General features: G+C 45.0%; 1 long non-coding RNA gene across 1 annotated transcript; it reads right to left on the bottom strand.

The window, feature by feature from the left end:
- Positions 1-6,039: 6,039 nt before the first annotated feature.
- LOC141147183 (uncharacterized) lies at positions 6,040-23,895 on the bottom strand. Its single transcript, XR_012245025.1, has 3 exons — positions 23,803-23,895; positions 20,325-20,420; positions 6,040-6,430 (listed from the first exon to the last, which is right to left on the bottom strand). It is a non-coding gene; the product is annotated as an uncharacterized lncRNA (long non-coding RNA).
- Between the last annotated feature and the right edge of the window lie 3,919 nt (positions 23,896-27,814).

Raw genomic sequence — 27,814 nt, 5'->3', positions numbered from 1 at the left:
ACCTGCTATTTTTTGTATGTCTCAGAATGGAGGGGGGGGGCAAGAAAATGTTTGCCCAGGGCCCAATCAAAATTAAAGAAGGCCCTGAGATAGACGTTCCGGCTGGACTGGCCCTTTAACTACTTCCGGACCGCCGCATGCCGATGTACGTCCAACTTTTGCCGGCGGATATCGTTGTTATAGTAGCAGCTAGCTGCCATAACCCCGGTATCCCCGTTTTCGTGCGGCAGTCGGCTTTCTGATAAAAGTGGTCCCTGCGGCAGGTTCGCCGCAAGATCATTTTTATCGGTGGCGGGAGAGGGGGCCCCCCCTCCCGCCGCAATCCGGTGCCCTCCGCCGCTTACCGGAGCCGTCGGTAGCGGGGGAGGCGATCGCTTCCTTCTCAGTGCTGTGCTTGGAGACGAGTGAGGCTAAGATGGCGCCCAGTCGTCTCCATGACACTGCTGGGCGGAAGTGACGTCAAAACGTCACTTCCGCCCAAGCCTCTTAAAGGCATATTTTTTTAATGTCATTTTTTTAAATTACTTTTTTTTTTTTTTTTTTTTTTTTTTGCATTTAAGTGTAAATATGAGATCTGAGGTCTTTTTGACCCCAGATCTCCTATTTAAGAGGTCCTGTCATGCTTTTTTCTATGTTTACATTCCTTGTAATAGGAATAAAAGTGACACATTTTTTTTTTTTTTAAACAGTGTAAAAATAAATAAAATAATGTAAAATAAATAATTTTTTTTAAAAACCCCCTGTCCCGACGAGCTCGCGCACAGAAGCGAACGCATACGCTAGTAGCGCCCGCATATGAAAACGGTGGTCAAACCACACATTTGCGGTATCGCCGCGACCGGTAGAGCGAGAGCAATAATTCTAGCCCTAGACTTCCTCTGTAACGCAAAACACGCAACCTGTAGAATTTTTTAAACGTCGCCTATGGAGATTTTTGAGGGTAAAAGTTTGACGCCATTCCAATTTTGAAGCGTGACATGTTGGGTATCAATTTACTTGGCGTAACATTATATTTCACAAAATAAAAAAAAAATTGGGCTAACTTTACTGTTGTCTTATTTTTTTATTCAAAAAGGTGAATTTTTTCCCAAAAAAGTGCGCATATAAGACCGCTGCGCAAATACGGTGCAAAAAAAAATAATTGCAACGACCGCCATTTTTTTCTCTAGGGTGTTCGAAAAAAAAAAAACATATATAATGTTTGGGGGTTCTAAGTAATTTTCTAGCAAACAGTTTTAAACATGTAAACACCTAAAATCACCTAAAATCCAAAACGAGGCTGGTCCTTAAAGTGGTTAATAAATCAATCTGAGGGACGCAGGTCACATGATCACAGTCACTGTATAGCAGGGGTAGGGAACCTGGGGCTCTCCAGCTGCTGCAGAACTCATGCCTCTGGGAGTAATTGGAACTGCCAGCCTTGCAATGCCTCATGGGAAATGTAGTTCCACAACAGCTGGAGGTCCCCCAGGTTGCCTCCCCCCTGCTGTATAGAGTGTCGCCGCTTCCGTTAAATGTAAATAGTAACAAATCTGTGTCACGTCAAAAGTTTTACGTACAAATAAACCGCGTGGGATCGGCCTACCACTGAGATTCTACATCCTACAGCACCCCAACCGCCTACAGGTTCCAGCATGCTGTGGGGTACCTGGGAATGCTGGGACTTGTAGTCCCCCCTATGTGGGTGGAGGACTGCGGCTGATCCCGTCATAAAAAAAAGCAAAAAAATCAATAAAAAATAGTTTTGTAGGTCAAGTCTGTAAAGTATGATGTGCAATATGGCTTAGACTGATAGATTACTGATCTGTAGATTTTGTACACATTGTAGAATATGAAATGATATAGAAACGATTTTACCATAAAGTATCTAAATTGTGTATCTAAATGACCCGATTAAACTTTACAAGTGTGAAGAGATCCTGTCTGCCGGTGTCTCTTTGTTCTAAAATACAGAAGTGATCAGGAACTGATTTATAAAAAAAAATTAAAACAAAATGAATCCCCGCTCTTTCGACTGCAACAACTTTTTAACGACTTGACCTCCGGAAGGTTTTACCCCCCCCCCTCCCCCCCTCTTCATGACCAGGCCATTTTTTGCTATTCAGCACTGCACTACTTTAACTGGTAATTATGCGGTCATGCAACACGTACCCAAATGAAATTTGTATCATTTTTTTTTTTTCACACAAATAGAGCTTTCTTTTGGTGGTATTTATTCACCAATGGGTTTATATTTTTTTTTGCTATGTAAATGAAAAAATATCCAAAATAAAAAAAAAAATAAAAAAATGTTTCTTTGCTTCTGTCATAACATTTAGCAAATAAATAATCTTTTTTCATAAATTCAGGTCAAAATGTAATCTGCTACATTCCTTTGGTGAGAATTACCCAAATCAGTGTATTCTATTTAGTCTGTAGAAAATGGATAGAGTCCACAAACTATGATATACCGTATTTATCGGCGTATAACACGCACTTTTTTCCCCCTTAAAATCAGGGGAAAATCAGGGGTGCGTGTTATACGGCGATCCCCGCTATTATGTGATCTATCGGAGCGATCGCTGCGATTGCCACCGACATTCACATAGCGTGTAGTTTTAAATATGGCGCCGCGGAGTTCGTAGGGACTCGGCGGAGCTGAACGAGCGTCGCCGAGAACACAGTGACTGGGCGGAGCCGAGATACACATAGCCGAGGGTTCTCGGCTCTTCTCGGCGCCGTTCACAGTCACGCCCAGTCCCACCATTGGACCTGTGTTATGTCCATCATAGGGACTGGGCGTGACTGTGAACGGCACCGAGACAGAAAAAAAGGTTCATTACTAAATGTATACAAAATGTAATAAAAAATGTTTTTTTTTTCTTTACTGTCACCAGTCCATATTTATTATCACTAACACACAAGTCATATGATGACATTGTACTGCACTGGTGACAGTATGTAAAAAAAAAAAAAAAAAAATGATTTTATTTAATTTCTTTATTTTTCAAAAAATTGAGACAAAAAAAATGACAATTTAAAAAAAAAACTCGCCGTGCCTCTTACTAAATACCTCGGACTGTCTAAATATCTGTCTGCTTTCCGAAAAGGGGGTATTTGGGGGATATTTTTACAGTCCTTGGCATTTTCGGGGTGTTGAGAAATTAGATAGTCCATCAGTTCATCAAGATTGATCAATCAAAAATATTCAAGATATCAATCGATATTCAGATATACCGTATTTATCAGCGTATAACACGCGCCGGCGTATAACACGCACCCCAAGTTTAGGAGGGAATTTTAAGGAAAAAAACTTTTGGGAGGGAAGTTTAAGGAAAAAAAAAAAAAAACTTACATTAAAATGCCCATCAATGCAGCCTCATCAGTGTTCATCTGCAGCCTTGCCCCAGTGGTCAGTGCAGCCTTGCCCCCAGTGTCCATTACATGATCGCCGCCGACATACACAAGTTTAGTGTGTAGTTTTAAATATGGCGCCGCGGAGTTCGGAGGGACTCGGCGGAGCTGAACGCCAAAAACGTAAATGTATTTTATTGGGATTTTATGTGATAGACCAACACAAAGTGGCACATCATTGTGAAGTGCAAGGAAAATGATAAATGGTTTTAATTTTTTTTTTACAAATAAATATGTGAAAAGTGTGGGGGGTACATTTGTATTCAGCCCCCTTTACTCTGATACCCCTAACTAAAATCCAGTGGAACCAATTGCCTTCAGAAGTCACCTAATTAGTAAATAGAGTCCACCTGTGTGTAATTTAATCTCAGTATAAATACAGCTGTTCTGTGAAGCCCTCATAGGTTTGTTAGAGAACCTTAGTGCACAAACAGCATCATGAAGGCCAAGGAACACACCAGACAGGTCAGGAATAAAGTTGTGGAGAAGTGTAACCGCTTTCCGACCAGCCGCCGTCATTATACTGCAGCGGGTTGGCTCTTCTGCACTAACCGCCGTAGGTGTATGTCAGTCTTTGCACAGGAGATAGTTGGCGCGCCCTGCGGGAGCGTTGCCCGTGGGTCCGGAGGACTTGATGGTCGCCGGCGACCCGCGATCGTTATGCACAGAGGCAGAACGGGTAACTGGCGATTCCCTGTTCTGCCAGATGACATGTCAGAGATCTTCTGTTCCCAGTGATCTCTGTCATGTCCCTTGCAGCCCATCCCCCCTACAGTTAGAACACACCAAGGGAACACACTTAACCCCTTGATTGCCCCCCCCCCCCAGTGTTAACCCCTTCCCTGCCAGTGCCATTTATACATTGATCAGTGCGTTTTTTATAGCACTGATCAATGTAATAATGTCACTGGTCCCCAAAAAAGTGTAATTTGGGGTCAGATTTGTCTGCCGCAATGTCGCAGATCACCGCCATTACTAGTAAAAACAATAAATAAAAGTCCCTAAATCTACCCCATAGTTTGTAGATAACTTTTGCGCAAACCAATCAATTTACACTTATTGCGATATTTTTTTTTTTTTATATTTTTTTTTTGGGGGGGGGGGGATATGTATTATATCAGAAATTTAAAAAAAAAAATTTTTTCAAAACTGTCAGTCTTTTTTTGTTTATAGTGCAAAAGAATAAAAACTCCAAAGGTGTTCAAATACCACCAAAAGAAATCTCTATTTGTGGGAAAAAAAGGACGTCAGTTTTGTTTGGGTGCAGCCGCCGCAGGACAGCACAATTGTCAGTCAAAGCGACACAGTGCCGGATCACAAAAAATGGCCTGGTTAAGGGGGCAAATCCTTCCGGGGCTGAAGTGGTTAAAGCAGTGTTAGGTTATAAAAAAAATATCTCAAGCTTTCAGAAAATGGAAAGAATATGGCACAACTGCAAACCTACCAAGACATAGCCGTTCAACTAAACTGACCGGCCGGGCAAGGAGAGCATTCATTAGAGAAGAGCCAAGAGGTCCATGGTAACTCTGGAGGAGCTGCAGAGATCCACAGCTCAGGTGGGAGAATCTGTCCACAGGACAACTATTAGTCGTGTTCTCCACAAATCTGACCTTTATGGGAGAGTGGCAAGAAGAAAGACATTGTTAAAAGAAAACCATAAGAAGTCCCATTTGTAGTTTGTGAGAAGCCATGTGGGGGACACAGCAAACATGTGGAAGAAGGTGCTCTGGTCAGATGAGACCAAAATTGAACTTTTTTGCCTGAATGCAAAACGCTATGTGTGGGGGAAAACTAACACTGCACATCACCCTGAACACACCATCCCCACTGTGAAACATGGTGGTGGCAGCATCATGTTGTGGGGATGCTTTTCTTCAGCAGGGACAGGGATGCTGATCAGAGTTGATGGGAAGATGGATGGAGCCAAATACAGGACAATCTTAGAAGAAAACCTGTTAGAGTCTGCAAAAGACTTGAGACTGGGGCGGAGGTTCACTTTTCAGCAGGACAACGACCCCAAACATACAACTAGAGCTACAATGGAATGGTTTAGATCAAAGCATATTCATGTGTTAGAACGGTCCAGTCACAGTCCAGACCTAAATCACATTGAGAATCTGTGGAAAGACTTGAAAATTGCTGTTCACAGACGTTCTCCATCCAATCGGACAGAGCTTGAGATATTTTGCAAAGAAGAATGGGCAAAAATGTCCCTCTCTAGAAGTGCAAAGCTGGTAGAGACATCCCCAAAAAAACTTGCAGCTGTAATTGTAGAGAAAGGAGGTTCTACAAAGTATTGACTCAGGGGGGCGCCATACAAATGCCCCCCACACTTTTCACATATTTTATTGTGAAAAATGTTGAAAACCATTTATCATTTTCCTTCCACTTCACAATTATGTGCCACTTTGTGTTGGTCTATCACATAAAATCCCAATACATTTCTGGTTGTAACATGACAAAATGTGGAAAATGTCAAGGGGTATGAATACTTTTTCAAGGCACTAATACTTGGGGGTTCTAAGTGAAAAAGTAAAAAAAAATGCCCCAGCAGGCAGCAAGTGGTTAATATGTTACAAACAGAATTGAATAAGGTCCCCTTTGCTGGCTAGAGATCTGTGGTAGATGCTCCACACACCACAAGTGAACAGTTCAGATATATTTTAATAGGTCGAAGGAGGAAACCAACATTTTTTTTCGAGGCCCCAACATAGCCGGCTGCATCAGAGTTTCCAGACCGATGACACTGCCTATGGACAAAGTTGCACGATTGGTGGTATTTAGACCAGTACAGTCTCAGGCACAGGGGTCTTCTTTATTTCCTAGCAGTGACGCTGCACTGCGGTGATAAGGATTCTTTCCTTGGCCTCCCTCTTCTGCCATTGGCTGGATGTGTGCAGGCCGAGCCTCGTACTGAGGTTATAAGCGGAAAGAGGCTCCATGGAGATGGGCCAGGAGTTTGGAGGTCTTTGGAAAAGCCTGAAGGCTGCTGAAGAAAACAACCATCATCTGCATTCAGGGAAGCGTCCTTCAATAACTGGAAGAGAAACAAAAGATCAGGTATTCAGAAAGAGATTTCTTCCAATCAGAAAACGTAATTTCCTGTGCATTCACTGGGACAGGAAATCAGGGTGAATGTTCCCAATGGGGACACAAACACCAATAGCAATTTTGACAGAGGTTCTAACCCCCTGGTGCCCAACTGGTGGCCCTTTGGCAGTTCAATGTGCAGCCCCTGGGCCCCTGCCAACTGTGTTTGTATGTTCTTGCCTAGACTGACTTCCAGCAGTTAAAGGCCAATTGAACTTTTAGTTTAAATCTGCTAAATACATGTCAGGTTCATAAAAGCAAAAGGTGTGCACAGCCTGAGTAGAAAAGCCAGTCCCCTGCCAGCATGCTGCAGAGTAGCACCCATGCTCCCTGTATGCGGAAGCAGCAGCCTCTCTGCACATGCCCCCCCCCCCCCCCCCCCCCCCCGCTGAGTCAGACCAGGAGCTCTCCAATCAGCAGGGAGCAGGAGCTTTTCAATTGAGAGGCTTATAGGGGTTGTGTTGAGCCTCTGAAGACCACAGCAAGAGTGCCACTCTGCAGCATGCTGGCAGAGGACAGGATTTTCTACTCAGGCTGTGGCTGCTTTATAAAAAAAAAAAGAAAAAGAAACACAACTGTAAAACTTTGCGCATCTTTTGGGAAGTAGCAATGTGGGTAGGTGACAATGACAAGGAAATGGCACCAACATCCCTGTAGATAAGTGTAGACAAGGGAAATTTTTGAGGGTGCCGGCAAAACAAGAAGAAGTCATTTCAATACTCCGCAATATGTATAAAAAAAATGACAAGATTTTTATTGCTACATACAAGACAAAGTTAAAAGTTTTTTTTGGTACAGTGGAACCTCAGATTGCGAGTAAAGCGGTTAACGAGCGTTTCGCAATACAAGCACTGTATTTTTAAAAAAACGTAACTCAGTTTATGAGTGTTGTCTCGCAAAACGAGCACAATTCAGGCCAAAGCGGTGGGCAGTACCGCTTTTGGCCTGAGGTGGGGGGGGGCGCCGGAGCCAAGCAGAGCCGAACGTCCGGAAATGCATGGAAAGGCCCCGAGTACAGCACGGCTGACCTCGGCAAATCTCGGGTAGGAAGTCTTTCCGAGGTTTGCCGAGGTCAGCCGAACTGTTCTCAGGCCTTTTCGGCCGTTTCAGAGGCTCTCCAGCCTCCCCCCCCCCCCGCCTCTGCCCGCATGCGGTATTGCATCCCATTGAAGTCAATGCGGAATGAATTATTTTCGTTTCCGTTGACTTCCATGGGAAAACTCGCTTTGATATGCGAGTACTTTGGAACACGAGCATTCTCCTGGAACGGATTATGCTCCTAATCCAAGGTTCCACTGTATAAGTTATGTACACATGTACAAGGAAACATCTAGAATTCAAAGCAGATGACAACATTGAATCACTCGGAAATATCATTGGAGTGATTGTCCCGACATGTTTCGCCACTCTGGGCTCATCAAGGGATGTTTTAAAGAACAATTAGATGTAACACTGCATAGAACGAAAGAAAATTAAAAACATTACATTGACTTAGAATACAATACAAAAAAAAAAATAGGAAATAAAAATAATAATGGCACGGTAGAGTCGGCTGTCGACTACCACGCCCATCACCAATCGCTCACCCATATGAGGATCTTTTGCCTGCGACTCAATGTCAAGAAAAACCGTCACTGGGTAGTGCACATAGGGAGACGCCAAATAGGGCCCGAAAAAATTGTTCGGCTGGAATCTAGCCAAAGGAGTAGTGCAAAAATGAATAAATGAAAATATCCTAAGTGAAATATAAATCTACTATAAAAAATAATTTAAGTGAAAGGGAGTGAGGGGAGGGGGGGGGGAGAAAGGACTAGGAAAAGGAAAATAAGGGATGGAAGATGACAAGTAGGGAAGAAGGGGGGAGGAGAGGGGGAAAGAAAGGATGGAGGGAGGGAGGGAGGGGGATCTTTTATTTTGATGCACCTGAAATGCATTTAGCTGATTTTAACTGAAAGTTCAATTGGACATTAAATGCCCAAATTCTCTGACCATCTCCTGTATCATGTCTGCAGTCTCTGACCATCTCCTATAATATGTCTGCAGTCTCTGACCATCTCCTGTACTATGTCTGCAGTCTCTGACCATCTCCTGTATCATGTCTGCAGTCTCTGACCGTCTCCTGTATCATGTCTGCAGTCTCTGACCGTCTCCTGTATCATGTCTGCAGTCTCTGACCATCTCCTGTATCATGTCTGCAGTCTCTGACCGTCTCCTGTATTATGTCTGCAGTCTCTGACCGTCTCCTGTATCATGTCTGCAGTCTCTGACCATCTCCTGTAATATGTCTGCAGTCTCTGACCATCTCCTGTATCATGTCTGCAGTCTCTGACCATCTCCTGTATCATGTCTGCAGTCTCTGACCTTCTCCTGTATCATGTCTGCAGTCTCTGACCGTCTCCTGTATCATGTCTGCAGTCTCTGACCGTCTCCTGTATCATGTCTGCAGTCTCTGACCATCTCCTGTATCATGTCTGCAGTCTCTGACCATCTCCTGTATCATGTCTGCAGTCTCTGACCACCTCCTGTATCATCTCTGCAGTCTCTGACCATCTCCTGTAATATTTCTGCAGTCTCTGACCATCTCCTGTAATATGTCTGCAGTCTCTGACCATCTCCTGTAATATGTTTGCAGCCTCTGACCATCTCCTGTAATATGTCTGCAGTCTCTGACCATCTCCTGTAATATGTCTGCAGTCTCTGACCATCTCTTGTATCATGTCTGCAGTCTCTGACCATCTCCTGTAATATGTCTGCAGTCTCTGACCATCTCCTGTATCATGTCTGCAGTCTCTGACCGTCTCCTGTAATATGTCTGCAGTCTCTGACCATCTCCTGTATCATGTCTGCAGTCTCTGACTATCTCCTGTATCATGTCTGCAGTCTCTGACCGTCTCTTGTACTATGTCTGCAGTCTCTGACCATCTCCTGTACTATGTCTGCAGTCTCTGACCATCTCCTGTACTATGTCTGCAGTCTCTGACCATCTCCTGTACTATGTCTGCAGTCTCTGACCATCTCCTGTACTATGTCTGCAGTCTCTAACCATCTCCTATATCATGTCTGCAGTCTCTGACCATCCCCTGTACCATGTCTGCAGTCTCTGACCATCTCCTGTATCATGTCTGCAGTCTCTGACCGTCTCTTGTACTATGTCTGCAGTCTCTGACCATCGCCTGTACTATGTCTGCAGTCTCTGACCATCTCCTGTACTATGTCTGCAGTCTCTAACCATCTCCTATATCATGTCTGCAGTCTCTGACCATCCCCTATACCATGTCTGCAGTCTCTGACCATCTCCTGTATCATGTCTGCAGTCTCTGACCATCTCCTGTATTATGTCTGCAGTCTCTGACCATCTCCTGTATCATGTCTGCAGTCTCTGACCATCTCCTGTATAATGTCTGCAGTCTCTGACCGTCTCCTGTAGTATGTAAAAGAAAAAAACTGCGCTGTTTCCAAACCAACAACTACAGCTGCAGCTCAAAGTGAAATGTACACAATCATAAATAGATAAACGTAAGGAGCTGCACTTCTCAAAAAACATAGTTACATAGTAGGTGAGGTTAAAAAAAGACAAGTCCATCAAGGCCAACCTATGTGTGTGATTATATGTCAGTATTACATTGTATATCCCTGTATGTTGCGGTCGTTCAGGTGCTTATCTAATAGTTTTTTTGAAATTATCGATGCTCCCCGCTGAGACCACCGCCTGTGGAAGGGGATTCCACATCCTTGCCGCTCTTACAGTAAAGAACCCTCTATGCAGTAAAACTGCTTTTCTTCTAATTTTAATGAGTGGCCACGAGTCTTGTTAAATTCCCTTACGTGACGTAAAAGGCTGACAGGGAACATCAGAAGGAGAGCGTAGCTGCACTGGACACAGCGAGTGAATAATAGAGCATTGAACCCTCACTGTGTCCTATTATAGAACTCCCAGCACAGCAGGGTATCAATATTATAATAAATCACACAGGCAGCACAGTAAGTGCTCGTTTAATTTTTTTTTTTTTTTCGTTTATCAGATCATTTCATTTAGATGCGGCATTCGTTATTTCAGAAAAATTCGTTACGTTCAGTTTGCCAAATTTGCAAGGAAATTCCAATACCTATAATTTAATAGTTTATAAATAATAATAATAAAAACTATAATAATGGTTAATAATTTAATTATGTTAGAAAATACGAAAAACTAAATTATCCAAATGTTTTTCGTTCTTTCGAATTTCGTTTTAGAAATTTTTTTTTTTTTAAATTCAAATAGTCTTTCGTTCATTGAAAAGCAGAGCCATGATAGAGCCATGATAGGGATATGATAGAGATATTATAGAGCTATGATAGGGCCATGATAGGGATATGATAGAGCCATGATAGGGATATGATAGAGCCATGATAGGGATATGATAGAGATATTATAGAGCTATGATAGGGCCATGATAGGGCCATGATAAGGCCATGATAGGGCCATAATAGGGATATGATAGGGCCATGATAAAACCATGGGCCCATGTCTGCAGTCTCTGACCGTCTCCTGTATTATGTCTGCAGTCTCTGACCGTCTCCTGTATCATGTCTGCAGTCTCTGACCATCTCCTGTATCATGTCTGCAGTCTCTGACCATCTCCTGTATCATGTCTGCAGTCTCTGACCTTCTCCTGTATCATGTCTGCAGTCTCTGACCGTCTCCTGTATTATGTCTGCAGTCTCTGACCATCTCCTGTATCATGTCTGCAGTCTCTGACCTTCTCCTGTACCATGTCTGCAGTCTCTGACCGTCTCCTGTATTATGTCTGCAGTCTCTGACCGTCTCCTGTATCATGTCTGCAGTGTCTGACCATCTCCTGTAATATGTCTGCAGTCTCTGACCGTCTCCTGTATCATGTCTGCAGTCTCTGACCGTCTCCTGTATCATGTCTGCAGTCTCTGACCGTCTCCTGTATCATGTCTGCAGTCTCTGACCGTCTCCTGTATCATGTCTGCAGTCTCTGACCGTCTCCTGTATCATGTCTGCAGTCTCTGACCGTCTCCTGTATCATGTCTGCAGTCTCTGACCATCTCCTGTATCATGTCTGCAGTCTCTGACCGTCTCCTGTATTATGTCTGCAGTCTCTGACCGTCTCCTGTATTACGTCTGCAGTCTCTGACCGTCTCCTGTAATATGTCTGCAGTCTCTGACCATCTCCTGTATCATGTCTGCAGTCTCTGACCATCTCCTGTATCATGTCTGCAGTCTCTGACCATCTCCTGTATCATGTCTGCAGTCTCTGACCATCTCCTGTATCATGTCTGCAGTCTCTGACCATCTCCTGTATTATGTCTGCAGTCCCTGACCGTCTCCTGTAGTATGTCTGCAGTCTCTGACCGTCTCCTGTATCATGTCTGCAGTCTCTGACCGTCTCCTGTATCATGTCTGCAGTCTCTGACCATCTCCTGTATCATCTCTGCAGTCTCTGACCATCTCCTGTATCATCTCTGCAGTCTCTGACCATCTCCTGTAATATTTCTGCAGTCTCTGACCATCTCCTGTAATATGTCTGCAGTCTCTGACCATCTCCTGTAATATGTCTGCAGCCTCTGACCATCTCCTGTAATATGTCTGCAGTCTCTAACCATCTCCTGTAATATGTCTGCAGTCTCTGACCATCTCTTGTATCATGTCTGCAGTCTCTGACCATCTCCTGTAATATGTCTGCAGTCTCTGACCATCTCCTGTATCATGTCTGCAGTCTCTGACCGTCTCCTGTAATATGTCTGCAGTCTCTGACCATCTCCTGTATCATGTCTGCAGTCTCTGACCGTCTCCTGTATCATGTCTGCAGTCTCTGACCGTCTCTTGTACTATGTCTGCAGTCTCTAACCATCTCCTATATCATGTCTGCAGTCTCTGACCATCCCCTATACCATGTCTGCAGTCTCTGACCATCTCCTGTATCATGTCTGCAGTCTCTGACCATCTCCTGTATTATGTCTGCAGTCTCTGACCATCTCCTGTATAATGTCTGCAGTCTCTAACCATCTCCTATATCATGTCTGCAGTCTCTGACCATCCCCTATACCATGTCTGCAGTCTCTGACCATCTCCTGTATTATGTCTGCAGTCTCTGACCATCTCCTGTATAATGTCTGCAGTCTCTGACCGTCTCCTGTAGTATGTAAAAGAAAAAAACTGCGCTGTTTCCAAACCAACAACTACAGCTGCAGCTCAAAGTGAAATGTACACAATCATAAATAGATAAACGTAAGGAGCTGCACTTCTCAAAAAACATAGTTACATAGTAGGTGAGGTTAAAAAAAGACAAGTCCATCAAGGCCAACCTATGTGTGTGATTATATGTCAGTATTACATTGTATATCCCTGTATGTTGCGGTCGTTCAGGTGCTTATCTAATAGTTTTTTTGAAATTATCGATGCTCCCCGCTGAGACCACCGCCTGTGGAAGGGGATTCCACATCCTTGCCGCTCTTACAGTAAAGAACCCTCTATGCAGTAAAACTGCTTTTCTTCTAATTTTAATGAGTGGCCACGAGTCTTGTTAAATCCCTTACGTGACGTAAAAGGCTGACAGGGAACATCAGAAGGAGAGCGTAGCTGCACTGGACACAGCGAGTGAATAATAGAGCATTGAACCCTCACTGTGTCCTATTATAGAACTCCCAGCACAGCAGGGTATCAATATTATAATAAATCACACAGGCAGCACAGTAAGTGCTCGTTTAATTTTTTTTTTTTTTTTCGTTTATCAGATCATTTCATTTAGATGCGGCATTCGTTATTTCAGAAAAATTCGTTACGTTCAGTTTGCCAAATTTGGAAGGAAATTCCAATACCTATAATTTAATAGTTTATAAATAATAATAATAAAAACTATAATAATGGTTAATAATTTAATTATGTTAGAAAATACGAAAAACAAAATTATCCAAATGTTTTTCGTTCTTTCGAATTTCGTTTTAGATTTTTTTTTTTTTTTTTAAATTCAAATAGTCTTTCGTTCCTTCAAAAGCAGAGCCATGATAGAGCCATGATAGGGATATGATAGAGATATTATAGAGCTATGATAGGGCCATGATAAGGCCATGATAGGGCCATAATAGGGATATGATAGAGCCATGATAGGGATATGATAGAGCCATGATAGGGATATGATAGAGATATTATAGAGCCATGATAGGGCCAGGATAGGGATATGATAGAGATATTATAGAGCTATGATAGGGCCATGATAGGGCCATGATAAGGCCATAATAGGGATATCATAGGGCCATGATAAAACCATGGTAGGGCCATGATAGGGATATGATAGAGCCATGATAAGGCCATGATACAGTGGCGTAGCATGGGGGGTGCAGGGGGTGCCGTGGCCCCGGGCGCGACATTTAGGGGGGCGTCAGTATGTGCCACTGGCTGCCTCCTCCTAATTTCAAATTCCTGTGTACCCTGCGCTCCGGCCGCCATGTTAAGTGTCCGGCGCCCTGTGATTGGGCGTATGGGGGTCATGTGAGGCGTAGGGCTGGCCTGTCCTCGATCGCTGCTGAAGTCCCGCCTCCGCACATGACCCCCCATACGCCCAATCACAGTGTGCTGGACACTGAACATGGCAGCAGGCAGAGTGCAGGGGAGAGAAGAAACAACGTGAGCCGCCGCTGTCTTCTCCTCCTCATCCGGACTGATGCAGGCCAGGATAAGAAGGTGAGTGAGACTCCCTCGTGAGAGTCTTGTTACTGGCCGGGGGGGCGGCGGGGTGAGAGAGAGAGACTGTAGGCAGGACAGTATAGTGTAGTATAGTGGTCAGTATAGTGCACAGTGTAGTGTAGTATAGTGGTCAGTATAGTGGACAGTATAGTGTAGTATAGTGGTCAGTATAGTGGACAGTGTAGTGTAGTATAGTGGTCAGTATAGTGGACAGTGTAGTGTAGTATAGTGGTCAGTATAGTGGACAGTATAGTGGTCAGTATAGTATAGTGGTTAGTATAGTGTAGTTTAGTATGGAGGTCAGTGTAGGGTAGTGGTCAGTATGGGGGGCAGTGTAGTGGACAGTATAGTGTAGTGGTCAGTGTAGTGTAGTATAGTGGACAGTGTAGTATGGTGGTCAGTATAGTACAGTATAGTGGTTAGTGTAGTATAGTATAGTGGTTAGCATAGTGGTCAGTATAGTGTAGTTTAGTATGGAGGTCAGTGTAGTGTAGTATAGTGGTCAGTATGGTGGTTAGTGTAGTGGACAGTATAGTGGTCAGTATAGTGTAGTGGACAGTGTAGTGTAGTATAGTGGTCAGTATAGTATAATGGACAGTGTAGTGGTCAGTGTAGTGTAGTATGGTGGTCAGTATAGTGGACAGTGTAGTATAGTGGACAGTGTAGTGTAGTATGATGGTCAGTATAGTGTAGTATAGTGGATAGTGTAGTATAGTGGTTAGTATAGTGGTCAGTATAGTGTAGTTTAGTATAGAGGTCAGTGTAGTGTAGTGGACAGTATAGTATAGTGGACAGTGTAGTGTAGTATAGTGGACAGTGTAGTGTAGTATAGTGGACAGTGTAGTGTAGTATGGTGGTCAGTGTAATGTAGTATAGTGGACAGTGTAGTATAGTGGACAGTGTAGTATGGTGGTCAGTATAGTGTAGTATAGTGGTCAGTGTAGTATAGTGGTCAGTGTATAGTGGACAGTTTAATGTAGTATAGTGGACAGTGTAGTATGGTGGTCAGTATAATGTAGTATGGTGGACAGTGTAGTATGGAGGACAGTGTAGTGTAGTATAGTGGTCAGTGTAGTGTAGTATAGTGGACAGTGTAGTATAGTGGTCAGTGTAGTGTAGTATGGTGGTCAGTATAGTGTAGTATAGTGGACAGTGTAGTGCAGTATAGTGGACAGTGTAGTGTAGTATAGTGGACAGTGTAGTATAGTGGACAGTGTAGTGTAGTATAGTGGACAGTGTAGTGTAGTATAGTGGACAGTGTAGTATAGTGGACAGTGTAGTGTAGTATAGTGGACAGTGTAGTGGTCAGTGTAGTGGACAGTATAGTGGTCAGTGTAGTATAGTGGACAGTATAGTATAGTGGTCAGTATAGTGGTCAGTGTAGTATAGTGGACAATATAGTATAGTGGTCAGTGTAGTGGACAATGTAGTGTAGTGGACAGTGTAGTTCTCAGTGTAGTGGACAATGTAGTGTAGTGGTCAGTATAGGAATCAGGTAGGTCAGTACTATTGTATTTGAAGGGACTCAGGGATAGGAAGTCCGCAGGTTAGGGGGGGCGCAAATTACTTGCCTTGCCCCGGGTGCTGACAACCCACGCTACGCCACTGCCATGATATAGCCATAATAGAGCCATGGTAGGGCCATGATAGGGATATGATAGGGATATTATAGAGCTATGATAGAGCCATGATAGGGATATGATAGAGATATTATAGAGCTATGATATAGCCATGATAGGGATATGATAGAGCCATGATAGGGCCATGGTAAGGCCATGATAGGGATATGATAGGGATATTATAGAGCTATGATAGGGCCATGATAGGGATATGATAGAGATATTATAGAGCTATGATAGGGCCATGATAAGGCCATGATAAGGCCATTATAGGGCCATAATAGGGATATGATAGGGCCATGATAAAACCATGGTAGGGCCATGATAGGGATATGATAGAGCCATGATAAGGCCATGATATAGCCATAATAGAGGCATGATATAGCCATGATAGGGATATGATGGAGCCATGATAGGGCCATGATAGAGGCATGATATAGCCATGATAGGGATATGATATAGCCATGATAGGGATATGATATAGCCATGATAGAGGCATGATATAGCCATGATAGAGGCATGATATAGCCATGATAGGGATATGACAGAGATATGATAGAGCCATGGTAGGGCCATGGTAGAGGCATGATAGAGGCATGATAGATTCATGATAGGGATATAATAGGGCCATGATAGGGATATGATAAAGCTATGATAAGGCCATGATAGGGCCATAATAGGGATAGGATAGGGCCATGATAGGACCATGATAGGGATATGATATAGCCATGATAAAACCATGGTAGGGCCATGATAGGGATATGATATAGCCATAATAGAGGCATGATAGGGCCATAATAGGACCATGATAGGGATATGATAGAGCCATGATAGAGCCATGATAGGGCAATGATAGAGCCATGATAGAGCCATGATAGAGCCATGATAGAGCACCTGCTTACTGTGCTGTCTGTGTGATTATTGCGACATTCGTTATTTCAGATAAATTCGTTACGTTCGGTTTGCCAAATTTGAAAGGAAATTCCAATACCTATAACTTAATAGTTAATAAATAATAATAACCTATAATAATGGTTAATAATTTAATTATGTTAGAAAATACGAAAAACAAAATTATCCAAATGTTTTTCGTTCTTTCGAATTTCGTTTTAGAATTTTTTTTTTTTTAAATTTAAATAGTCTTTTGTTCATTCAAAAGCAGAGCCATGATAGAGCCATGATAGGGATATGATAGAGATATTATAGAGCTATGATAGGGCCATGATAGGGATATGATAGAGATATTATAGAGCTATGATAGGGCCATGATAGGGATATGATAGAGATATTATAGAGCTATGATAGAGCCATGATAGGGATATGATAGAGATAGTATAGAGCTATGATAGAGCCATGATAGGGATATGATAGAGATAGTATAGAGCTATGATAGAGCCATGATAGGGATATGATAGAGCTATGATAAAACCATGGTAGGGCCATGATAGGGATATGATAGAGATATTATAGAGCTATGATAGAGCCATGATAGGGATATGATAGAGATATTATAGAGCTATGATAGGGCCATGGTAGGGGTATGATAGAGCTATGATAAAACCATGGTAGGGCCATGATAGGGATATGATAGGGATATGATAGAGAAATTATAGAGCTATGATAGAGCCATGATAGAGATATTATAGAGCTATGATAGGGCTATGATAAGGCCATGATAGGGCTTAATAGGGATATGATAGGGCCATGATAAAACCATGATATAGCCATGATAGAGGCATGATATAGCCATGATAGGGATATGATAGGGCCATGATAGGAGGCATGATATAGCCATGATAGAGGCATGATAGAGCCATGATAGGGCCATGATAGAGGCATGATATAGCCATGATAGAGGCATGATATAGCCATGATAGGGATATGATAGAGCCATGATAGAGGAATGATATAGCCATGATAGAGGCATGATATAGGCATGATAGGGATATGATAGAGATATGATAGAGCCATGGTGGGGCCATGGTAGAGGCACGATAGAGGCATTATAGGGATATAATAGGGCCATGGTAGAACCATGGTAAAGCCATGGTAGGGATATGATAGCGCTATGATAAGGCCATGATAGGGCCATGGTAGAGGCATGATAGGGATATGATAGAGCTATGGTAGGGCCATGATAGGGCCATAATAGGGATATGATAGGGCCATGATAGGACCATGATAGGGATATGTTTGAGCCATGATAGGGCCATGATAGAGCCATGATAGGGCACCTGCTTACTGTGCTGTCTGTGTGATTACTGTAATGCTGATGATCATAAGACGGTGAGATGCTGCTACTTTACACTTCATTTGGGTGGAGCAGTAAAGATGTGCAGCAGAGCTGCGTTTTTACTGCCCTCCAAACAAATCCACTTTAACCTCTTCCCGTCCAGCGATGTACCAGTACATCTCTGGATTGGAAGGGTGATATCTCGGTCATCACTGCAGCAATGATATCATTTTTTAGCCCCAGCAATTCTGCACAAACTAAAAGTAATCCTAGTGGCTAAGAAGCCGCTGGATTATTTTTCCAGGCAGTGGAAGGGGGTCCCTCAACCACCACCTTTAAGATGGGACCAGTAGCATCCAGTTCCTGAGACACAGTGAGAGGGGTGGATGTCGTTCATCACAAACCAGGAGTTTGACGTCACAAACCAGGAGTGGCGAGAATTGTATCACTTCCGGTTTTGTTATCATGTAAACAATCCATTACCGGCCTGAACAAGCATCTGATCAGACTGATCTTGGTTTGATCAGGTGCTTTGGAGGCCAGAGGACAGATAAGAGGGTCTAAAAGACCCCAGATATCTCCATAAACAGGACCTGTCATGGCCTATACTATCACAAGGGATGTTGTACATCCCTTGTGAAAGGAAAGAACAAAGAAAAAAAAATGTAAAAGATACAGTGTAAGATTTTTTTATTTAAAAAAAAAAAAATACAATTTAAACTGCCCCCACTCCTTTGTGCAATTGCAAACACACACACATATATGTAAATGGCAACAAACCTGCATTTTGTTTTGAGCCGAGGTCAGGGGTGGGGTCAAGGGTGTGGTTGAAAGAGGCCCCATCAGGTAGGCTGTGCGGAGGCCCCATGATTTCTAACAGCGGCCCTGGTGACTCGGCTCAGGTGCCCCCATAGCAAGCTGCTTGCTGTGTGGGCACTCAACAGGAGGAAGGGGCCAGGAGCACCGATGAGGGACCCGAGAAGAGGAGGATCCGGGCTGCTCTGTGCAAAACCAACTGCATAGAGGAGGTAAGTAAGCATGTCCTCCAGCCAATGCATGTCCTCCGACACCTGCTGATTAGCGAGGAGAGACACAGAACAGAGCTCTGCCTATGTAAACAAGGCAGAGCTCTGTCCTGTCAGTGGGGGATGTGCGGGATTTCGGTTCCCTGCAAAGCAGGGACCGATTGTATGATTGAGTGCTAAGGCTGCTTTCACACTGATGTGCTACAGTTTACCTGCACCGTGGGTTCAGCGCAGTGCGCCTGTGGCTTTCCTGTGGGTTAGCTGCACTTTGCCATAGAATTCTATTATATCCTGCAGGTGTGATGCACTTTCTGAAAGCACACCAAACCCACAGGTAATAACAGAAGTCTATGGCTCAGTACGGGTAATAATAGAAGTCTATGGCTCAGTACGGGTAATAACAGAAGCCTATGGGTCAGTACAGGTAATAACAGAAGTCTATGGATCAGTTCAGGTAATAACAGAAGTCTATGGGTCAGTACAGGTAATAACAGAAGCCTATGGGTCAGTACAGGTAATAACAGAAGTCTATGGGTCAGTACAGGTAATAACAGAAGTCTATGGCTCAGTACGGGTAATAATAGAAGTCTATGGGTCAGTACAGGTAATAATAGAAGTCTATGGGTCAGTACAGGTAATAATAGAAGTCTATGGGTCAGTACAGGTAATAACAGAAGTCTATGGGTCAGTACAGGTAATAACAGAAGTCTATGGGTCAGTACAGGTAATAACAGAAGTCTATGGCTCAGTACAGGTAATAACAGAAGTCTATAGATCAGTACAGGTAATAATAGAAGTCTATGGGTCAGTACAGGTAATAACAGAAGTCTGTGGGTCAGTACAGGTAATAATAGAAGTCTATGGGTCAGTACAGGTAATAACAGAAGTCTGTGGCTCACAGGTAATAACAGAAGTCTATGGCTCAGTACAGGTAATAACAGAAGTCTATGGCTCAGTACAGGTAATAACAGAAGTCTATGGGTCAGTACAGGTAATAACAGAAGTCTATGGGTCAGTACAGGTAATAATAGAAGTCTATGGCTCAGTACAGGTAATAACAGAAGTCTATGGGTCAGTACAGGTAATAACAGAAGTCTATGGGTCAGTACAGGTAATAATAGAAGTCTATGGATCAGTACAGGTAATAACAGAAGTCTATGGGTCAGTACAGGTACATTGCACCGCACCTGCAGATCAATGTGAAAGCAGCCCAGTGTAGCGAGTGCAGAGTGCAGATATCCCCATTGCTGTTTGATTTTTTATTAAAAACTGACCTCAATCTTCACTTCTTCCTCAGGATTCCTGCAGGTATCGTTGGCGGTTGCTGTCCCCCAGGCGGGTATGGCTGGCGGCTGCTGCTGGCTGTCCCCCTGGATGAATACAGATGGTCGGTTTTGCTGGTACTTCTGGCGGGTATTGTGGATACTGCTGGTGGGTACTGTTGGCGGGTGCTGGTGGGTTTTGCTGGTACTACTGGTGGGTACTGTTAGCAGTTACTGCTAGCGGTTATTGCTGCTGGGTACTCCTGGTGGGTATCGCTGGCGGCTGGTGTCCCAGGCAGAGTACATTTGGTATCACTCCGCCTGTGACAAGAGCCGGCACTATACAGGACTCATTGGCTCTGCTCTCTACTGCAGCCGCATGCTTACTCTAGCGACGGCTCCATTCACACAATTCTCGGGGATGGCGGGTCGGAGAACCCGTGATCTGGGCTTGCTGACCGGCCACCCCAGAGCAGGAGGTGGCGGGTCACATCAGAGGGCGGCGTGGGCCAGCAGTTGGGCATATAATATTAGTAGTGATCACTGTATTGGTGTCACTGGTTCCCACAATGTGTCAGTCAGTGTCAGATTGTCCGCCGCAATATTGCAGTCCCGCTAGAAGTCGCTGATTGCCGCCATTACTAGTATGAATAAACAAATATAAAATCCAGTATATATCGCATAGTTTGTAGATGTGATAACGTTTCTATAAACCAATCAATTTACACTTAGGCCCCTTTCACACTGGGGCGGTTTGCAGGCGCTATTGCGCTAAAAATAGCGCCTGTAAACCGATCCAAAACAGGCGCTGCTGTCTCTCCAGTGTGAAAGCCCAGAGGGAGCGGTGCGCTAGCAGGCCGGGAAAAAAAGTCCTGCTAGCTGCATCTTCGGAGCGGTGGAGGAGCGTTGTATACACCGCTCCTTCACCGCTTCTTCCCATTGAAATCAATGGGACAGCGCGGCTATTCCACCGGCAAAGCGCCTCTGCCTTTCTCGGCCGCTAGCGGGGGTCAAAATCGCCCCACTAGCGGCCGAATACCCACGGTAAAGCGCCGCTAACAATAGCGGCGCTTTACCGCCGACGCCGCCCCCGTGTGAAAGAGGCCTTATTGGGATATTTTTACCAAAAACATTTCGCTTAAATTGATGAAGAAATTCGATTTAAAAAAAAAAAAAAAAAAACAATTATTGGAAATGTTTTATAGCGGGAAGTAAAAAGATATAATTTTTTTTTCAAAACTGTAGTTTTTTTCCTGTTTATGGCGCAAAAAATGTAAAAAAGCAGCGAGGTGATGAAATCCCACCAATAAAAAGCGCTATTTGTGGGATAAAATGATAGAAATGAGATTTGTGTACGGCGTCACATGACCGCGCCATTGTCAGGGAAAGTCACATGTGCGCTTCAAGAGGCGATTCTGCCGCCACTCATTATGACACCAAAGGGGGAACTTTGTCCCCGGAGGAGCCCAGAGCGCCCCCTCATGGGGGATCTATCAGACATTTTAGGGGGGTTTAGCTGGGGCCCCCCTGATTCCATTCTGTATGATCAGAGGAGAGCAATACCCCCCCAGGGGAAACCCTTGGGACAGTCAGAGATTACATACATGATACAAGAGTCAGAGATTACATACATGACACACGGGACGATCATAGATTTTATATATATGACACACAGGACAGTCACAGATTACATACATGACACACGGGAGTGTCATAGATTACATCTATGACACACGGGACAGTCACAGATTACATACATGACACACGGGAGAGTCATAGATTACATACATGACACAAGGGACGGTCAGAGATTACATACATGACACAAGGGACAGTCACAGATTACATACATGACACAAGGGACAGTCACAGATTACATACATGACACAAGGGACAGTCAAAGATTACATACATGACACACGGGATGGTCAGAGATTGCATACAAGACACAAGGGACAGTCATAGATTACATACATGACACAAGGGACAGTCACAAATTACATACATGACACACAGGACAGTCATAGATTACATACATGACACACGGGATTGTCAGAGATTGCATACAAGACACAAGGGATAGTCATAGATTACATACATGACACACGGGACAGTCATAGATTACATACATGACACACGGGACAGTCATTGATTACATACATGACACAAGGGACAGTCACAAATTACATACATGACACACGGAACAGTCATAGATTACATACATGACACATGGGATGGTCAGAGATTGCATACAAGACACAACGGACAGTCATAGATTACATACATGACACAAAGGACAGTCACAGATTACATGCATGACACAAGGGACGGTCACAGATTACATACATGATCACGAGATGGTCACAGATTACATACATGACACAAGGGACAGTCACAGATTACATACATGACACACGGGACAGTCACAAATGACATACATGATCACGAGGTGGTCTCAGATTACATACATGACACAAGGGGCAGTCACAGATTACATACATGACACACGGGACAGTCACAAATTACATATATGATCACGGGACGGTAACAGATTACATACATGGCGCAAAGAACTTGAGGTGCCCAATAATTGTTAATGGCGCCCCAAATGCGATGATCAGACGTGTGTTCTGTCTTGTGGAAAAGCTGCATGCCTTAAAAGTTTCTAAAGCCTCTATGATGTGTTTATCACATATATGGCGGCCTATTCAAGAGAACGGGTTCCCCTATGTGCGAAATACAAGGAAATGTGATGAGGAATGTTTGTTATGTGAAGTATACAGGGACCTGAGGGATGGGATATAGAAATGTGATGAGGAATGTTTGTTATGTGAAGTATACAGGGATCTGAGGGATGGGATATAGAAATGTGATGAGGAATGTTATGTGAAGTATACAGGGATCTTAGGGATGGGATATAGAAATGTGATGAGGAATGTTATGTGAAGTATACAGGGATCTTAGGGATGGTATATAGAAATGTGATGAGGAATGTTATGTGAAGTATACAGGGATCTCAGGGATGGGATATAGAAATGTGATGAGGAATGTTATGTGAAGTATACAGGGATCTCAGGGATGGGATATAGAAATGTGATGAGGAATGTTATGTGAAGTATACAGGGATCTTAGGGAGGGTATATAGAAATGTGATGAGGAATGTTTGTTATGTGAAGTATACAGGGATCTTAGGGATGGGATATAGAAATGTGATGAGGAATGTTTGTTATGTGAAGTATACAGGGATCTGAGGGATGGTATATAGAAATGTGATGAGGAATGTTTGTTATGTGAAGTATACAGGGACCTGAGGGATGTATATAGAAATGGCTGGGCAGAGATTCCTGGCACATGGAGAGACATAGAGATGTCTTCAATGGCTTCTTGCTCAGCACTGCAGTGACAACTCTCTGCACTTCTAGGCTGGCTTCATATTCACCTCTCTCCAAAATCCTAAAGTTTTGTGACTTTGTTCCCCTCCCCCACTCACCCCCTCCAGCAGAAGTACTACTCCATCCAAAGCCTGGAGTTCAGTGACAGTATGATCTGGAGGGAGGGGGGGTCAGAGGTCAGGACTCAGGGGGGAGGAGCTGAACAAAGCTTCCTACTCACCCTGACCAACCACAACACTGACGAGGGGGAGTTTCAGGCCTGGAAAGTAATGCACCTCCAGGAACTCCTCCCTCTTCCATGGGCTACACCCCCATCCTGCCCACTCAAGCAGCAGCCTGCAGGAGATAGGCTGGGAACCTGCAGGGGGTGGGGACTCCAGTGTCTGGCATTTACGGGGCTAATGGTTTCCATGGAAATCATCACCTCGGCTTGTTTACCTTTTGCCGTCTCTGAGGCGCACACGCGCAGTAGCTGCAGGGAGGATTTCACGCGTCTCCTCCTGTCAAGTCACGTGGCCTCGTTCTGACCGTTACGTGCAACACGTGACTGCTGCAGAGAGCGACCTAACGGCTCAGGTGGGAGTGGGCGTGATCAGCGCATGGGACGGGCGTGACCAGAGGATGAGTAGCCAATCAGGAGCTGGAGGCTGGAGCCGTTACACTTGTGACGTCACGGCTTGATCAGATAAATAGCCGAGCGGGGGAAGGGAGCGCGTCAGTGCGAGGAGAGCGGAGAGGAGGAAACATCTCCAACACAGAGCTCCGGAGGGAGGAGCCATTGTCCGGACTACAGCCGGGTCACAGCGTGTCTGTGTGTCCGGGGAACCTGCCTCCTCTGCTCAACCTCTGAAGAACTACAACTCCCAGCAATCTCTGTCCACATGAGGAACTACAACTCCCAGCATGTACTGTGTAAGTAATGGGGGTTCAGCTCCCAGCCTGGAATAGGATGTTACAGGACTACATATCCCAGCATGATTTCTTCTATAGATGTACTACAAGTCCCAGCAATCTCTACATACCCCAGCCTGCTACCCTCCCCCTCCTCAGGGGTAATTGCACCCCACCATCCTCTCCCACCACAGGTGGTGGGTCCCCTCCCCCCAGGATGGGGGAGGGCTGATCGGGACTGGGGAAGTGCAATTCCCCCTGAGGAGGGGGAGGGGCCGGGGAGCAGACTGGGGTATGTAGAGATCACTGGACCTGTAATATCTCCATAGAGATCATGCTGGGATATGTAGTCCCACAGCATCTTATTCCAGGCTGGGAGCTGAACCCCCATCACTTACACAGTGCATGCTGGGAATTGTAGTTCCTCATGTGGACAGAGATTGCTGGGACTTGTAGTTCCTTTAGAGCTTGAGCAGAGGAGGCAGATCACACAGACACGCTGTGACCCGGCTGTAGTCCGGACAATGGCTCCTCCCTCCAGAGCTCTGTGTGGGGGATGGTCCCTCCTCCCCCGCTCTCCACACACTGACACCCACATCTCCACTCACCTACCACCGAGGGTGGGGCTCCAATTGCTCGCCCTCCCCCACACACGGGGTCGATCCAGGAAACATCTCCACCACAGAACTCCGGAGGGAGGAGCCATTGTACGGACTACAGCCGGGTCACAGCGTGTCTGTGTGTCCGGGGAACCTGCCTCCTCTGCTCAGGCTCTGAGGAACTACAACTCCCAGATTGCTGGGACTTGTAGTTGCTTTAGAGCCTGAACAGAGGAGGCAGATCACACAGACACGCCGTGACCCGGCTGTAGTCCGGACAATGGCTCCTCCCTCCAGAGCTCTGTGTGGGGGATGGTGCCTCCTCCCCCGCTCTCCACACACTGACACCCACATCTCCACTCACCTACCACCGAGGGTGGGGCTCCAATTGCCCACCCTCCCCCACACACAGGGCCGATCCAGGAAATATTCGATTGCCTCTCGGGGGATCAGGAAGGAATTTTTTCCCCAGCTGGAGCACATTGGATCATGCTTTGCTGGGGTTTTTCGCCTTCCTCTGGATCAACTGCCTCACAACCCAATACACCCACTCTTCTACCACCAAGAGGGGACGCTACCACCTGGGCATGGGGTGAGTGTGGCCAGTGGAACTTCCCCCCAAGTTTCATCTGCCCTCACTCCCCCATGCCCAGCATACTGGTAATACCCCCTGCCCCCACCTACACCCAACCATCTACCACCAAGAGGGGACGCTACCACCCTGGGTAGGGGGTTAGTGTGGCCAGTGGAACTTCCCCCCAAGTTTCACCTACCCTCACTCCCCCACGCCCAGCATACTGGTAATACCCCCTGCCCCCACCTACACCCACTCATCTACCACCAAGAGGGGACTCTACCACCCTGGGTAGGGGGTTAGTGTGGCCAGTGGAACTTCCCCCCAAGTTTCATCTGCCCTCACTTCCCCATGCCCAGCATACTGATAATACCCCCTGCCCCCACCTACACCCACCCATCTACCACCAAGAGGGGACGCTACCACCCTGGGTAGGGGGTTAGTGTGGCCAGTGGAACTTCCCCCCCAAGTTTCACCTACCCTCACTCCCCCACGCCCAGCATACTGGTAATACCCCCTGCCCCCACCTACACCCACTCATCTACCACCAAGAGGGGACGCTACCACCCTGGGTTAAAAAAAACAAACTTTCCCTTCTCCCTCCACCCCTCCTCCCTCCTCCAAATACTAAATATTAAATATGCTCCCAATTCGCCCAAACCAAGAGAAAAAAAAATTAAGAGGCTTCAATGAGCCATGTCCATATCACTCTTAACACCCAAAAAAATATATATATATGAGGCTTCTATAAGCCATACTCCACCCCTTACCTATCTATAGTGAATATACACCTCATCGTCCTTTAACCATATGTACTCCTTGCCCACACCCCCTCATCTACCACCAAGAGGGGACGCTACCACCCTGGGTATGGGGTGAGTGTGGCCAGTGGAACTTCCCCCCCCCCAAGTTTCTGCCCTCACTCCCCCATGCCCAGCGTACCCCCTGCTCCCACCTACATACACTCATCTACCACCAATGGTGGCAATGCCTCTAAGGTTCCACAGAAAATGGGGTGCCTTGCCGTGGCTCTGTGGCTTACGCATGCATTTGTAAATGTGTGCAACTAAACCCCTGTCTTTGACACATACTGCTCAACAGGACAGTTTGGTTGGTCACAGGCCGGTCGGTCAGTTGAGTGTGGAAATGTCTTATGTTTATGTGTTTGTCTTTGAAATGCTCCTTTCTGCAGTGACCAGTTACAGGTGGGGGCGGGCAGTAACCACTTTTTTGTACCAGCAAGGGTGGCAATACCTCTTAGGCTCAGCTACACCCACTGATCTACCACAAAGGGTGGCAATGCCTTTTACTGTAAAGTGTTTTCTACATTTGCAATATAGTCCCATCTATGGGATTTTTTTTTATTGGATATTGTAATAAAATTTGACTACTATTACTTAACAATACTGGTTTTGTACTGTTACATTTCTATATAACTGTGTTCTTTAGGGTGTGTGCTTTATGTAAACAGATGGGGATGGGGATTCCATTTGGTTTTTCCGATCCGCCCACTGCCTGATTGAAAAAAAGGCCACCATGCCTCTCAGAAAGGAGCTTGGGGTGTCTACTTTCCAAAATGGGGTCATTTGGGGGGGGGGGGGGTTGTGCCACCTGGGCATTCCATGGCCTCCGAAACTGTGATAGGCAATGAAGAGTGAAATCAAAAATTTACACCCTTAGAAATCCTGAAGGCGGTGATTGGTTTTCGGGGCCCCGTACGCGGTTAGGCTCCCAAAAAGTCCCACACATGTGGTATCCCCGTACTCAGGAGAAGCAGCTAAATGTATTTTGGGGTGCAATTCCACATATGCCCATGGCCTGTGTGAGCAATATATCATTTAGTGACAACTTTGTGCAAAAAAAAAAAATAAATAAAAAAGTGTCACTTTCCCGCAACTTGTGTCAAAATATAAAATATTCCATGGACTCAACATGCCTCTCACCAAATAGCTTGGGGTGTCTACTTTCCAAAATGGGGTCATTGGGGGGGGGGGGATTTGTGCCGTCTGGGCATTTTATGGCCTTCAAAACTATGGCCTTCATTTA

The sequence above is a fragment of the Aquarana catesbeiana genome, linkage group LG06 (genome assembly GCF_042186555.1).
Source record: "Aquarana catesbeiana isolate 2022-GZ linkage group LG06, ASM4218655v1, whole genome shotgun sequence".
NCBI lineage: Eukaryota > Metazoa > Chordata > Amphibia > Anura > Ranidae > Aquarana > Aquarana catesbeiana.
The sequence above is the reverse complement of the archived record's forward strand: the minus strand, read 5'-3'. Positions and strand labels throughout refer to the sequence as shown.